At 43.8% G+C, this 16,771-nt stretch overlaps 2 protein-coding genes across 3 annotated transcripts in view; both read left to right on the forward strand.

Moving 5' to 3' along the window:
• Nucleotides 1-16,771, forward strand: part of RNF182 (ring finger protein 182) — a 279,878-nt gene that overhangs the window by 90,709 nt on the left and 172,398 nt on the right. The gene's annotated exons all lie outside the window — the stretch shown is intronic.
• MCUR1 (mitochondrial calcium uniporter regulator 1) overlaps nucleotides 1-16,771 on the forward strand; it is a 45,188-nt gene that overhangs the window by 17,586 nt on the left and 10,831 nt on the right. The window lies entirely within an intron of this gene.

Here is a 16,771-nt window from a genome sequence, read left to right on the forward strand (position 1 = left end):
GTTCTTGCCTTCCCAGGACAGATAATTCTATATGTCTGTGTAATCTGTACATCTTTGCCCATATGCCTGAGCATCTGATAAACAGTTGCTAAAATAACTATTTAGAACTAATCTTAATACAGGGTCTATGCTGTGAAAAACAGATACTATGCAAAAAAATTCTTTTTATGGCAGGTGGAAGGAGGAAGTGAAAGATTATAGAGCAGTATGTCCTGGAATTAGCAAGTGTCAGGCAAACCAGCACTTCTTGGTGAGTGTTCTAAACAAGGAATAAAGTTAATATGTCATTCAGGAAAAGGATGCTATAATAGAGCGTAATTATTATTTCTTAGCCCATAAAATCTTCAAGTGTAAAAGCTTGTTACTTCTGTATGCATAAATGCAAGATTTTCTCCAGTTTCCTCTGATTTTAAAGATCAGTTTAGCCATCTTTCGAACATGGTCTCATCATGTGTACTACATTTATTAGCATTCCAAAAAAGCAGAAGACCCCTCCATATATTTCCAGACACAAATTCTTTCAAAAGAGATTTAAACTCAAAGAATGAGCCTTTTGGTACAGGTGAGAAGCAAGTACATTGGGATGTACTACTAAATAGCTCTTGAAAAGCAACAGTTATGTCAGATGATCACTAAATTCATCAATAGCAATTCTCCAAATTCTTTTCTGTAAGACTCTGTATTGTGCTGTATATTGTCTCTAATGTGAATCAGTAGCAGTTTGAAATTTACAGAAATACTTTTCAGTTCTCTGACTTTGTATTTTGATTTTTAACTGCCAGAGCTCTTTCAAAAGATGGAAGTGAAAAATAAATGTGACTGTTACTGTAAAAACACTTTACCTGTGAAAACTTGCAGTAGCTCCCCCTTGATTCATAAATTTATCTGTTTGCTTCCTGCCTGACAGGGGAAAAAAAGTACAAAAGAAAAATTTTATTCTAGCATTTAGTTTAATCTCTCAGGCTCTCTCTTTAGGTTAGTTTGTAAGAACAGAGGATGCAGCTAATGCTAAGCCCCAGCTCTGACGCTTTCAGGAACAGCCCATCTAGTGACAGCATGTAAGAGTAGTGTCTGCCTCTGCTAAAACTAGTTGTGAGTTTTCCCTGTGAACTTCCACGCTCACACAGCAGACCCAGGAGGTTCTTCAGGGATTTGTTTCCTTTCAGGAAGCAGATTGAGAATCATTGCATTTGCTGAAAACCTAAGTTGCTCTGAAGGCTTTTTCTGTTTTGCAGAACAAATTGAGATCCAGAGGATTTAAAAAAAAAAAAAAAAAAAAAAAACAAAAAACAAAAAACAACCAATCCCCTCCACTACCCAACCCTGTATTACTTGTAATATGTTAGTGGGAGTATACTGATTTTAACTGCTTTTCTGTCTGGCTTTCCCTCTTGTTTTCAGTAAAAATCTGTAAGGGAGCAGTCTCCTTTTTACTGGTATTTATTAACTAAATTGTTTCAAGTATTTTATTACAGTCAAATCACATGCTGCCTAGCCCTTTCTCTATTGAAGCATTGATGGCATCGTTCATTTCCCAGAACATTGTGGAGTTGTACTTAAAACCGTGAGCTGACAAATGAAAACGTTTTTAATGTAGGTATGAAATCTTCAAATTTTTCTAACCACAAATGTTTTGGTTTACTAGAATAAGCCTTCTTCTAGTTGTGAATATTCACTTAACTGACGTTTTCCTAAATGGTGAAATCCAAGCTCCATGCAACTAGTAATGGTTCCTGTTGACCCTGGAGAAAGGTGTGCTTGTATCTTCTAGATATTGAGTCGTACTGCTTCATAGGCTTTCTCTTCTTCCTCTTCATACCAGCTGTAGACCTTGCACAGGAACACTGGTGAGGTTTTTTGCGTGTGGTATTTTTTTAATCAGCAAAGTTAGCTAAATCCGTGTGATTAGTTCCTTTGAATTAATGATAACGTGAGTAAAACTTAGTTTGGCATCTCCCACTGAGTTTCCAGGAATCAAGTAAACTGTCTTTATTATGATTTCTAAAATGATCAGAGCTCACGGGACAATTCAATATTAACAAAACTGCTATGCAAAGTCTTTTTTCAAGGAGTAAGTACACTGTAAAATTAATTACTTTTTTAATATTTTAATGTATTTGGAAGTTTTTTCAGTAATTATTTATTAGTTTGACAACTATGTTTTCGTTTTAATTATTTTCCCCTTTAGTTCTATGTATTTGAATTTATAGGGCTTTTTGTTGGGGGTTGAGTGGTGTTTTGTTTTGAGTAAAGCTTTCTTTATAAGCAATTGATTTCCTTCAGTCCCTAAATAGAATTAATTTACAATCAAAGATGTGGCTGGAATATTGGGGGTTGTTTTAATCAGAAGCAAATGCATACAGTCTTGGAGATAGAGGGTCTGCTGTGTCTTTGTTAGGAAAGCTTCCTTTGGTTTAAACCACTTTTTACCCTATTGCCGAACATTTTAAAGCAGCAGTGATGTTTTACACTTAAATTCTACATCAGAGCAGTTGCCTCCTGTCCTTAACAAGCAGTTTTGTAACTAGATAAAGATCATAGAGGAAAGATAGCAGTGTTTGCATAGTGTTCCTTTGAAACCTGTCCATTCCAAGAAAGAAGATTCCAATTTTCTTGGGAGGATGCCCAGCTGGTATCAAAAAGAAAATACTGGAAATGAGTAAAAGATATTGCAGCAAATAATCAGTCTTGGGCCAGTGTTTATCCCCATAGTGAGGCACATCAATGTGTTGTAATACTTCAAATACCCTACCTCCCTTTGCCGTTGCGATACACACCCTATCAAACTCTTAGAGGTTCATTAGGTTTCCCGTTGTATTCTGAAACGATATCAGCTTGATTCGAGTCATGACTAACGCTACTCATGAATAGTCTCTTCTTGTTGCATAAGTAAAAATGTAGAGTGGAAAAAGAGGAGGGGTGGTGTGTTGGGGGTTTTTTGTTTGTTTTGTTTTTCCTGTGGGTAAGCAACACATGTTCTGTGAGAACTTTGAACAGAACTGTATGGTACATCACTATAATAACAGTATACTTAGAGCAGGCAACTGAATGTGGTCAAATCACGCTTGTCTGCAGGGCTCCAGGGTTTGCTGCAGAACTGATAGGGTGAGTAATAGTTACCTTGGCAAGGGGTGCGAAGGGAAGCAGGGCGGGTTTCTCACCATGAAGGGAAAACAGAATTTATACAGTTTATGCTTTTAATCTCCAGCATGCTGTGGTCTTTCTCCATTGTTAGAAATCTTATAGGTGTCTTACGTAGGATTGTCAGCAACACATGTTACTCTGTGAATAGGCAGCTATTAAATATGTCATTTTTTGATTTATTTTTTTTTGTCCACAGTAACTAATGTCACTTTGAGTCACTCTTCTGTCTTTACTCAGGTTGTTTTCTTGTGGCAAGGTATGCTAAGCATTATATATTGACAAAGTTCTCCCAGTGATACAAGAAATGAAGAAATACAAAGGCCACTTCACAAGCTCCCTTTAAAGACTACACTTACCACAGCCAGATCCAGATAGTGGCTGGAGATTTTGATAATCTTTTATATCACGGCTTTCAAAGAAGTCAGTTAAAATGCCTTGTGATTTACATGCTGAGTTCCCTTGTGTTCCTTAGACGCCAGCTTGGCCAAGGCACTAACCACCACCTTGTCTGAGCTGCTGAGACCTTCACTGAGCTTTTAAGACAAAATAAAGCGGCAGGCCTGAGCCTATACTAAAAAAATTAACCACTGATGATGCACAGATGAGGCTGAGTGTGTCTTGTGTGGATGCTGCATGCGGGTTGTACATTTTCATTCAGTTTTTTTTCTTTGATGTAGTTCGTTGCCTTGTCTCACGTGTTACGCTGCAGTACTGTTCACATGTACTGGGGTCTGGGAAGCTTTTAGGAGGCAGCTGAAATTCTATGGAAGTTAGAGGAGAAAAGTGCAAAATAAGACTCACGGTTCCAAAAGTCCATAGGAAAATTCTTGCAGGGATCTTAGTGTTATTGTTTCCTCTAAAATGGAGCTTTGTTTAAAAATCAATTTTTTTTTTCAAAAATATAGAATTGTTTAGGTTGGAGAATACCTTTAAGATCACAGAGTCCAACCGTTAACCCTGTCCCTAAGCGCCCCGTCTGATGGGTCTTTTAAATACCCCCGGGGATGGTTTATTCAGAGATATTTGAGTACCCTCCGTGGGCAGCCTCTGCAGAGCTTGACAGCCCTTTTGGTGAAGGAATTTTTCCTGATCCCCAATCTAAACCTCCCCTGGCACAGCTTGAGGCCGTTCCCTCTTGTCCTGTTGCTTGTTACCTGGGAGAGGAGACCGACCCCCACCTCCTGCAGCCTCCTTGCAGGGAGTTGTAGAGAGCCATAAGGTCCCCCCCGAGCCCCCTCCTCTCCAGGCTGAAGCCCCCGGTTCCCCCAGCCCCTGCCCCAGCCCCTGCCCCGCTCTGGTCACGCTCCAGCCCCTCAGTGCCCCCCTGCAGTGAGGGGCCAGAGCTGAGCCCAGGGCTCAAGGTGCGGCCTCACCAGTGCCCAGCACAGGGGACGGGCACTGCCCGGGTCCTGCTGGCCACACTATTGCTGACACCAGCCAGGGTGCTGCTGGCCCCCTTGGCCACCTGGGCACGCTGGGGGCTCATGCCCAGCCACCTGCTGACCGGCCCCCCCCAGGCCCTTCCCCGCCGGGCACTTCCCAGCCCCCTGCCCCCAGCCCGCAGCGCTGCGGGGGGTGGGTGTCACCCGGGTGTGGGACCCGGCACGGAGCTGTGTTGAACCTCCTACGAGTGGCCTCGGCCCATCGGCCCAGCCTGCCCAGATCCCACTGTAGAAGCTTCTGAGTTTATTATTATTTTTTATTCTCCTAACCACCTTCCAGTCTGTGCATTGCAGCATGCTACTCTGTGTGAGTTGTTTCATTTTTAATAATCTGATTTGGGGATGCCCATGACCACAGCTCTCAAAAAAGCGATGTGAAGATACTGCTCTCTTTTTGGTGTTCAGTAAAAATGCATCCAAGACTTAAGGAAATGTAACAACACGTTGTCCACTCAGCTGTTAAGCAGTTAGCTTACCTTGTTCGAAACAGGGTCCCAGTTTGCCCTAAGGTATCGGACCACACCTGCCAAGTTATAAAATCGATGATTCATAAAGTGCAGTTAACTGGGGGGTTGGGAACATCTAAGGAAGCTAATCCTCTTTGATAAACAGTGGTAGTCATCAGCTAACAAAGTAAAAACATGCTCACTGTGGAAGGTAAATGTTTAATAGAAACCTCATCCCCATTTACTTAAATGCCAGTGTTTTGAAAGGTATTCTCTTTTTCTGCTGTTACCTAAGAGGAAAAAAAAAAAAAGCATGGTTCTGTACTTGGGCACTCCTAGCTCATTTTCCTTTGCAGTTCCTAACTTCAGATATTCAGTGTGTCATTTAATGAATACATTTTTGATTCTTTTATATGTCATTTGTAGTTTCAATGTTGTTTTTAAGCTTTCTTCCCCCCCCCCCCCTCAGATTGTAGAGAGATTTGGAGGAGGGAGGGGTTGATTTTCAGTTTGTTCTTAATGAGGGATTTAATGTATTTCTTAATGAAGCAGTGCTTAGTGCATTAAAATATGACCAAAGGCTCTCTTGCAAGCCTTTACTTGTTCACTGAAGTTAAAGGTTTATTTATACGAACGTTTCATGATCCAGTCTTCTGATTGATGCTTGTTTAAGTTTTTGTACAAATTGTATTTCAAGTAGCAATTTAAATATTTCTGTACGTTGTTAGTACATCACCGCACGCAGCAAAACCACAAGACTCAGAGGTACTCAAATATCTCCAAATAAAACAAGCCACAGGATCATGTATAAACAGATAAAAATGGGGGGAGGGGGGGCAGCGGGGATTGCAAGGTGCTAGAAGTCTGTGTGCTGTCTAAATAGCTCAGATAGCGAATAGATAAGACTGTAGCAACAGTGAAAGAAAACATAAGCAAAGGCAGATCCTTCGGTCCATAAATGAAGGTGGAGGCACGCAGTTCCTCTCTGCGCTTGGACAAACCCTAGCAGCAGCCGGACGGCTGTTTAACTGCCTTTGCCGCCTGTGTAGCTGCTGTTCCTTGAACTGGGGGTCGTGGTGCGTTAATCCAGAAAATGGAGGCTTATTCTGTGCGCTTTTCTATTGTCTTGAGATGAAACACTTCGCTGCAAATATGTGAAGTTTTCTGTAAGCTGCGTTTGGCTTGGTGTGAAAACTGTAATGGAAATGTGTGTGGTGGGGGTTGGTTGGTTTTTAGATCTTTTATCTGTGTTGCTCTATCGTACTTCGAGTCCCAATTGCAAACTACCAAAGGGCGATTGTTCCCTGCTAATTACCCTTCCTGAAGTAACAGGTGGGCTATGTGATGCGGTGATGAGCCTAGGAATGAGCCATGGGGATGGTCGTGAGACAGAATTACTGTGGAGAGATTAAAGAGCTAGTCAAAAAAGGGCCAAAACCAAGAAAAGTGAGTTGCTTCTTGAAGCACTGCTTCAAGGGGGGGGGAATACTGGAAATACAGGCACATAATGAAAGGGAAAAGCTCAAGAAATGGTGATGTTAAAGAAGGCCTATGAGTGATAGCAGGTAGCAAGTTAGTTGCTAAGTTACGAGGCAATTTTGGACAGCAGCTGTGTAGGCAAGGATGGTTTCACGGGTCTGTGCCGAAGTTCCCGTGTTCAGAGATGATATGGAAGCATTATGTCAGCCTCAGACCCTTGCGTGCAGAGTACAGCAGTTCCATTGCTGGGAAAGATATCTGGGAGCTCCTCGCTCCCTTCTTCTGCACGGCTTGGGGAGGGGGGCAGCGCCAGCCTTTGTGCCTTGCTCTGCCCCACACTCGGATGAGTCCTCCGAATTCCAGCTCCTGCTGGCATAATAATACCGGGAAATCCAGCTTTTAAGAGCAGAGAGGTGGTTCCTGCCTATTTTCCGTTGCAGTTCCTACCAGGGCTGTGAGCTCTACGTTCTGCCCTTTCAGAAGAGATCACAGCCTCAGCCTGCCTGAGGATAGGAAACAATGGCCCTTGGCATAATCTTTTCTGCAGTGGGGATGAAATAGGACTGTTGAATGATAAAAAGAGACTCTAATCTTTTGCTGGGATCCCGAGGGCTGAAGGGCTTTTCTCCCAGAATGGATTCTAGCCTTTCCAAAGGCAAAGAATGGTGAATTCAGTAATGAGTCCCTAGCTAGCCAGCATAATAGATTCGCTCTATTTAAACCTTGTCCCGAGAGACCTGTATGTGGGTTGGTTTTTTTATTTGTGGTCTCTGCTACCGTAGAGCTCGGATCAATGAAACTGCTCATCAAATATGTACCTAGCATTTGTGACGGAGATTGATGAACGCGGCCAAGAACAGCTAGGTGTTACATAGACACTGTTTCTTGTGCTGATGCAGTGGGTTGACATAAGCTGTTGCCAGAATCTTGATTTGATTCTTTTTCGTGTGTGATCAATGTTAGTCAACTAGTCAGACTGAAGAAGCCACACTTGATCTGTATGACAATTATGATTCTCTGAGCTTTTTCCCTAGTACATTCAATTTAATTTACTGTGCATTGCTACCTCCAGTAGGATGGGGGACTTTTCAGATAACACAAAGGAAAGAATACTTGGGGATGTAAAAGGAAAATCGCATGAAAAGAAGTATAGTTTTACCGTGAGTAGATAGATTGTGCCAGACTAGCTTGGCAGCTTTCTTTGGTAATAACTGTATAACAGACTTTGTAGGCAAAAGAAACACAATAGAACTAATAGATCTTGGCTTAAAATTCCACATAATCTAACTTGAAGATACAAAGATAATGCTGTTAAGAAGTAACCTCATGACGGCAAGACAAAAAGAATTCTGTTTGCTGGTGTTCCAGAAGGACCAATTCAAACTGTAAGCATGCTGGAGATGGGCTGCTAAGATGTTCAGAAATGTGATTTATTTAGCCTAACAAATGAAAACAGAAGCTAGGCTGAGCCTGGGCATGTTCTCAAGGGTACTATATTAGCAGCAGACACAAGAGAAAGGAAAGAATTATTTAAGGTAAAGGACATAGACTTGCCATACATACATTTAGGATAGAAATTATAAAGATGTTTTTGACCACCAGAGAATTTAGGATTTGGAATAGTGGTCCAGTAGAACCAGCAAGAAGAAATCCAGTTGGAAGACTAGCGTGAACCAACATAGTCACGTTATGCTGAGTGTTGTTTACATTAGCAAAGACAGGACTCCATAGGGAACTTGCCTCTCTTGTAAGTTTATATAAACACTGATTTTTTGTTTTCTTGGCTAGCTGTAAATTTTTACCAGAGTTGTAACCACAATTTTATATCCATTGGTTCAAGTGTCAGGACTATGTCAGCATTTTTTGACAGTAATTTCAGTAGATCAAAAAACACATGTCATGCCCTCGTGTTTAATGAGTATGAAAAATGTGATTTTTAAAAGGTTGTTGGGGTTTTTTTTTAGTCTTCTAATCTTCTGCCAATGCATCTGAGATAATTTACTGTAAAACTCAAGACAGGACTAATGGGCTACTCCCCTCAGTCTAACATGCGTTTGAAAGGCGAAACATGTAGATTCTGAAGTGCACTAAGCCTTATTTTCATCTTGAAATCATCTACTAAATTTCTTTAAAGATACTTTTAATATATGAGAACATCTAATTATAGCTAAAGATAAACTGGATGTCAATTATCTTCCCTTCCTGCTAGGTCCTGGCAGATGAACAATCCCAGGAAGAGTGTTTAGCCTGGCTGCTCTCTGACTCACTATACCTTGACAGATCTGCTGTCCTGCTCCCAGCAGCCCAAAGGTGACCGAGGACAAGTGTGTGTATGGATACGTGTGGACACATGCAGGGAGGGCAAGGAAGGACACATCTGCCCTGTTTTACGTTCTCTGTGCTCAGCCTTAGTGTTTATGCTGAGTTACGTCGGTATGAGCGAAGGAGTTCCTCACGCTGCTGTGAAAGCCATTTCTTAGAGTGCCAGACTCCCAGGCCGATAAGCAATTCGGGTGTTCTGCAGTCATCTTGACCTCCCTCTACGACCTGCACCTTCCCTTCCCCACTCAGCCCCCGGCTGCAGAAGTCCGCTCGTGTCCCCGCAGCCGCAGCGCCTTGCTGCCCTCCCCCCGGGGGTACCTCTGCTGCTCCTCACTCTCCTGGTCCCGCAAGATCTCTTGCTGGAGAGCTGGAGTGGTAGTTCCACAGCTGGCCTCAGCCCAATTGAGACTGAGGGGAAGCTGCAGCCATTTTGAGGCGAAACAGATAAAATGGAAGCCTTTCCTGGTATCTTGGTGGCACAAGTAACTTCTGCTCCTTTTCCGTTCGCCAACTCCAACTGCTGATCATCATCCAGTTCTCCGATGTCGCAACGCTGCACTGCAAGCCTCTTTTTTCCCAGGCTTTGCTCTGTATCCCCGTGCTGCCGGCAGCACACTGTTTCACCTTGGAGCAGATGTCCCACGTCTGCTGCTCCGAGGGGCTGTTATCCTGCCCTCCTCGGCCGAGAGAAGAGTTGCTGTAACTGAGATGCCGAGGTGCGATGGGGAGAGGAAATTAAGTGATTTGGGAGGTGAAAGGTTTCAGCTTGCCCGTCCTCAGTTATTGGCTTCTTTGTTTAGGTTTCCTGGGGAGAAATAGATAAGGCCTTTAAGCCTTTCAAGAAGGTTCTTAATTGGCAGCTTGGTTAAGGGGCAGTAGGAGCATGTATCGAAGAAACAGGAATGAACAACAAAACCAAAACAGAAGGTCGTGATTCAAGGGAATGTGCCAGAGGGAGCTCTCAGAGCAGATCGTGTTTATTGCTCTTATTATCTCTGTGGTCCGGGCAGCAGGCACAGGCCAAAGGAGCTCTCCTTGAGCTGGCACGGAGAGGCGCATGGGGAGCGGACCACAGAGGAGGCAGCATGTTTTCCGTGTTTTCCTTTGGAAAGGGGCGATAACGATTGTGCAGTAGACTGGAAATATTTAGCCGTATAAAGTGTCTCAGTGTTAGCAGCAGCAATAGCAGCTCTCGCACATTTCTTTATTAAAAAAATAAATCAGAGACATTAACTTTCACTGTGGGGTAGGAGGTCAGTCACCATTTATTACACAAACTATTGCAGCTGAAAATGACTGAGGGAAAACTTCCTAATTAGCCCTGTTGTTTATTTTTGTTAAGAGAAAAGTAGCTGAACTTCTGAATCTGGTTTCCTGTGGAAACAAAGCTTACGCAATCTGTGTTTGTCCTGTACCTTATAATCGTTGTGACCCTCTGACAAATCAGATTTTGACTAAAGTTGAAAGAGTGATAATATTAGATATAATTATGATTTTTTTAAAAATGGTTCATCAAACCTGGCAGCAGGATAAGGGACAGAGAGTTGGGTTACTGCCTTGACTGAAGAAAAGGCAAGAGGATCCCAGCCATTGCACGTTGCTCGCCAGCCAGCCAGCACACACGTGCCCACAGTGGGTATTTTTATAGCTCCGGACTAGTCCCGGAGTTTGTTGTCTCTTGGTAGTGACGGTGTCATGGGAGGCACGAGGAGAGCGGGGATTATTGTGGTGAAGGAGAGAGAGATGTAGGACAAAGGACACAAATCCGTAGGAAATCAGGCTTCGTTAGTTCTGCTGCTCAGGAACAACATGTTTGTCTAACAATAGCTTTCTGCCCGAGCACATACGTCAGAACCAGATTAGATTTCTATTTGCATACCTTCTTACCTTTCTCAAGAATGCCTCTGGCATAAAGCTCCTCAATTTATTTTTCTTCCTTAAGACATGGGTCTCTCCTCAATAGTAACTGTGAAAGTTACATCTTATTTCTTAATAGATTTATTACTTTGTTTACTTAAAGTCAGATGAACTGGGTTTAATAACAACATCAAATGTTTGCTGCTTTTTTTAATCCTCTTGGCTCTTCAGAAACAACAAAACAGAGAGAGAGCAAATGAGCTGGATGCAATTCCGTGTTGTGTGCACACACTGACAGCAGAACCTGAACGCAGTATTGTTGTGCAATGTAAACAAGGCATAAATTTATCCTACAGAACCCTCATAGCCGATGATCTGAGAGGGAAAGAATCCAGTGGATTTCTGAAGCATAGGATGAGCCTGTAGCACTGACAGGAAGAACAGGATTTTTTTGTTGTAAATTGAGTGCTTTTTATACATACTGGTTGAAATACTAAGCAGGGGGGTGTGGGGGGGTGGGGGGGTGGGGGAAACACAAACCACAAGAAAACTTTTACAGCCACTGTTCAGAAGAATGATGTACTATCCAAGGGAGTTTTTAATCTGCCGGGGGAGAGAATAGGAGCTGTGCTCTTCTTTCTCTCTTACGTAGTCCAAGGTCTGTATTATGCTCATTATAATGATATCAGCACTTCTAAATTAAAGTAGCAATGCCCAGATTCCACAGGGATGCGTGTCACAGAAATGCACGTGCTGGCAATTAAAACAGAGTTCTCGAATATTGCTTCAGATTCAGACAAGAACTTTTTTTATGCGGTTGTGTCATAAAAAAGGAAGCTAGAGCCAAACTGGGGGGGCAGCATTAATACATGACAGCCACTGACACAACCGGAGACCTTGCTAACCACACCAGAGGAAAGAATGTTTTCAAATACGAGGTAGTGTTTCAGGAGCTCAGCTCTTATGGAAGTCCATCCGAACCCCAGCTGAATGTTCCCCCTGCTAGCCGCTTTGAAAATTCGCTCCAAAGAATAACTAGTCACCTGTGAAGAAAACGAGATACAGTTACAATGAAATAGATACCACTTTTAGATCCTGCCACTGGGCTACTCGGTATCCAGCCATTAGGACTGTGCCTTTCCAGGGGCAAGTATTTGACGCTTCAGGGGCAAAAAGAGGCACAAAGAGCCAACTAAGCTGCGCCGCACTTCACGGGAGTAGGGGATGGTCCTTCCCGATCCCCCCATGGACAGGGGCGTTGTGAAAAGAAATACAGAGCAATTACCCTAATCGCAGTCTTAGCAAATGCGATTAATGATCAAACAGTTTTCCAACGTTTTAGCAAATCCTGCCTTAGTGTTATTTGCCTTGCATTCCTCCCACAGCAATAAGCTGTGTAAGTTGACGAAAGGAAAATGCAAAAAGCACTACCTTTTGTGTCCCGGGGGGCTATAACTTGATTGCATCCAACCTACTCTTCAGTAGCTGACCTAATTTCTTCTGTTGTTACAATTTTAAAAGGAAGTTTTTACAGGCTCCTTGTACACAATACGGATTAGTACTCCCAGATATATTGGACAAAAAAAGAGGATGAAAAATAGACTTTAGTTCCTGGTGCATTGTTGGATTCATTTAGTTGGGTGTGTCTGGTAGAGGAACAGAGGAGCCCAATTTTGTTCACCTTGCATTTCTGTGTTCTGAGGCTAAAATAAAGCTTGTGTTGCACACATACGGTGGCTAATGAATTAGCTCCAGTCATCAGCTTAACTGCTAAGAAATTTTACACTGGGTCAAAATGAACGCATCGGTACACTTACAACCTAGCAGCTCAGATCCACGTTCAAAACAATCACCTTAAACGTGTCATTAAAAGGCTAAAATACACCCACTGGCAAGGCCTGCATCCCAGTAACGTGGCCCCATGAGTCCTAGGCTGAGTCAAGGGGATCCTGCTAAGAGTGGTGGTGAAGGGGACGGGATTTGTTTTATATAATTTTTGCCGTAACTTGCTATAGGCCGTGGATGTTTGCTCAGTTGCACCTAGTCAAACTGGTTTACATTGTCTCCAGCCTCATCATCTGTAAGTAATTCTCTCTCTCTCTCTCATCTCTCCAACCCCACCCTCCACCGTGCTGATGCTCACAGTTGTGCTAGAGTTGGTATTAGAACGTGTCCAAGTTCTGGGGCTTGGGGGCTGAGAGGCTAGGGGGCTTGGGGGGTGCTGGAATGGCAGTTGGGGGGTGTCTGGGCTGCAGTGGCCTTGCCTGGAATTCAGGTTTAACTGCTTGAAATCACTTGCTTTTGGTAATATGTTCATTTAAGCAGTTAATACGTAAGACTGAGTGTAGTGCGGCGCTTCCGACCCTTCCCAGCCCTTTCCTGTGCAGTTCAAGTAGCTACACTTTTGTTACAGCACGTGGCTGGTGAGAAATAGTGACGAGTTTTTTGAATGGCACAAGCTGAAACCTTTCCCCTTGCTCACAAGGGGAGAAAGGATGACTTGCAGCAATTTTTAATCCAGGAACGCAAACTCCGGGGAGATGAAGTCTCTTGAATAGCTGTGACAGCAGCCCTAATGTAAAGTAAAGCATTCTGGGACTAAATAAATGGCACACCGGAGAAAGAAGGGGATCTGGAAGGAGCCTGCAGAAACTGTGGATGAGTAACTTGGGTTATTGTGCTAATGAAATAGTTTTGCTTTGAGATCTACTCCTGTGGAGAGAGACTGAGTCGCTTTGTCTTGGCCTATGTCATGGGGAGGGGGAGGCTAGGATTTATTTTTAATGACTAAAATAGCTATACAGCTGCCAGGGAGTGCCTCGATTCCCTGGCACACAGGGACTCACAGCTATCCAGGAGAGTTACAGGGAACTTTTGCTTTTAGCCTTCTCTGTGCCACCGGCCACTGTCCTCCAGCCGAGCTCTCCAGGCAGCACTGCACACACCCTCCAGGCTTTTTAGCTTCTCCGCTGATGTTTGCTGAGATTGCTTTTCCCCCAGGGTCCAGCCTGGGAACTGGCTGACAACGGAGCGCCCCCCTCCCCCCCCAGCTGCTTTCCGCCCCAGTCTGTGCTGGGGCTTCCATCCCCACAGCTGGGGCCTCCCAGAGCCCCCCAGTATGGTATGGGGGAACTTCTCTGCATTGCCTGGAGCCCCCTTCTCCAGGGAGCACAGCTTGCTTCTCCCTGCAGGCATGGTAATGCTATCAGCCCCCACTGAGGTGGTGTTTGATTTCCCTGTTTTATCTTTGAGCGCCAAGTAGAGCATTTCATATCTATAAATATGTGTATATTACATATCCTGTTACAGTGATATAACATACAATGGGAATAGGCCAGTGTTAAGTCCCAGCTTATCAGCCTCCCTTAACAGGGAATTCATGGTGTTTTAATTATGTTGATGTAGTTACAGCAACACATAGTTCTCCATGTAAAAACAGGATGAGAAAAATCCCTTAAGGAAGAGAAATTTTGCTGGCCAGTTTTAGAAAAACCTTCACATGCACAACTTTTCTTTCAGGTGTCCGGCTATTCTCCATACGTAGGAGAAGCTCTTGTTTATAATGGGCTGATTAATCATTTGACAAGTAAGTTTACTCATAAAGCCACCAATTTACCGTGGGACTTGCTTTGAGAAATCTGGCGGTCTGGTGGGGGCTGGTGGGGTCCATCTGGCAGAGAAGGGGAAAAGCATCTTCAGCCATGGGCTCACAAGGTGGTGAGGAAGGCCCACTCCTACCAGTTTGACACCAGTGCCAGCAATAGATGCCCAGAGCCTGGAGGTGGGTTGCAGGTCAGCAGGAAAGCACCTGAAGAACAAAGGAACACATGAACATAAAGCAATTCCAGCCACTCCAGCCAGTAAGTCGGCTGGGGGGAGGGGGGCAACTTAAATGCCTCTACACAAACAAAGGTAGCCTGAGGAACAAACTAGAGGAGTTGGAGACGTGTGCACGTGTGCAGGGCTGTGATCTTACTGGCATCGCAGAGGTGTGGTGGGATGGCCCCTGTGACTGGAGCGTTGGAATGGAAGGGTACGGGCTCTTGAGGAATGTCACCCTCTGGGTCAGCACCCAGCTGGAGTGCACGGGGCTCTGCCTGGGGATGGGTGAGGAGCCAGCTGAGAGCTTATGGGTCAGGATTTATATTGGATGTAAGGAAGAAATTCCTTACTGTGAGGGCGGTGAGGCGCTGGCACAGGCTGCCCAGAGCAGCTGTGGGTGCCCCATCCCTGGCAGGGCTCAAGGCCAGGCTGGATGGGGCTGGGAGCAACCTGGGCTGGTGCAGGTGTCCCTGCCCATGGCAGGGTGATGGGAACTAGGAGCTCTTTAAGGTCCCTTCCAACCCAAACCATTCTGTGATTCTATGATCCAGCTCCATGCATGGCTAAACTGAGTAATTACATAATTCCATTTCTTTAATTCAAGCCTTCTCTGCTGCACCCCTTTCTTTGTGTAGGTTTGTTTTATTCTGTCCTGTTTGTCATGTCCATATTTCAAACTACACTTCGCTAGCACAAAGCGCAGTGCCCAAGGTGGTGGTTGATCACAGACATGTTCTGTATCGTTACATTCTACAGCTCACTTGTTCTGCTTCAAATTCAGAGGTGATACTGATTTAAAAATCTGAAGGAGAGAAAACTCATCTTGAAGTGTATCCAAACTTGTATTCAGCCTTACTCATTGCTTTGAGTATTGGGCAGAAGTGTCAGCAGAGTTTTTATGGGACTGGTTATCCCACACAAATATGAGTATTCATATGGCTTATGGTAGAGGTGTCAGAGCTACATTTACAGAGGATCAGGCTCAAGGGCTCCAAACTTGCAAAATTAGTTTGTTTAGATTGGCATTGACAGAGCTACATACAACAGCACTGTTCAGAGGGTGAAGCCCTAAATTAGAAAGCACTAGGCAGGAGTTCAAACGGACTATGGAATTGTTGGACTGGGCAAAAAAAGCTGTCAGCCTGGTAAGTATCTCATTCATTTTCTTCCTTTCTCAGTGCAGTGCAACCACAATTTCTGTCCCTTATATTGTACTTAAAAATATTTTAATATTTGTTTCAGTGCACTCCAGGCAGTTAATAGATTCTTTCCTGTATTTGTGATTGCTTGATCTGTTTATTTGTTCATTGTGCTTTTTAATCTCTCAGTGGGGAAAAAACCCACTGACCACTAAAAACATTTTTTTCAGTTTTATCAAATTGTTTTTTAATCACTGATGGGCATTTTTTCTTTCTTTTAGGTGGCTAAATTAGGAGTTAACTCCAGTTTCCTAGCTAGTTTCTTCAAGTTTACCTGAAAGGGGCAGGGTGCAGGGGAAGATCACTTGCCCAGGTTTTCTGACTTGTATTATAGATATTCAGGCAGAATGAAAAGAAGTGTGAAACAAGGAGCATCAACAAATTTCATAAGGATTAATGTTTGCATCGATGATAAAGCAGAAGAAGAAATGCATGGCATGATAAGTAAAAGTAATCAGAAGAGGGTGTGACTGTGAAGGAGAAAGAAAATTAAAAGTGGAATGATGGTAAAAGAGGGAGTCGGGGAGAGGTTTAAACAGGTGAGAAAATGGGCAGCGATCATTGTGTTGTCTTTTGGTTGGTAATAGTGGGGAAGGGGCAATTATAGATATCTCCCATGTGGGTACAGGGGAGAGGAAAAGGGAGGGAATGTACAAGAGTGCTGTGACTTTGAGAGGAAATGTTGCAAACCAGCTGCCTTGGGGTAGGACTGGCTTTGAGTAGTCCAAGCAACAGGGCGGGACAAAAGAAAGGCCAACACTTATAAACAGAGTAGAAGGATTGGAGTGGCACTTCAGGGGGCTCCTCAGAAGTTCAGCAAGCAGCCACGTAAAAATAAATTGGCAAAGACACATCCCCAAGAAGACATAGTGGCTAAAACATAGGACTGGATGGATGAAGAGACCAAGATAAATGCACGTGTCGCTGATGCAGAATGTTGCCAACATGACTGGGTACACATGCCCAGGGAGAGGCAGAGGAGAGAAAGCCTGCTGAGATTTCCAGGGAATGGGAATGGAAAAGGAAGCCTCAGCTGTCAAAAGGGAGAAGTGAGGATGGA

Source organism: Falco punctatus (genome assembly GCF_963210335.1).
Source record: "Falco punctatus genome assembly, chromosome: 3".
NCBI lineage: Eukaryota > Metazoa > Chordata > Aves > Falconiformes > Falconidae > Falco > Falco punctatus.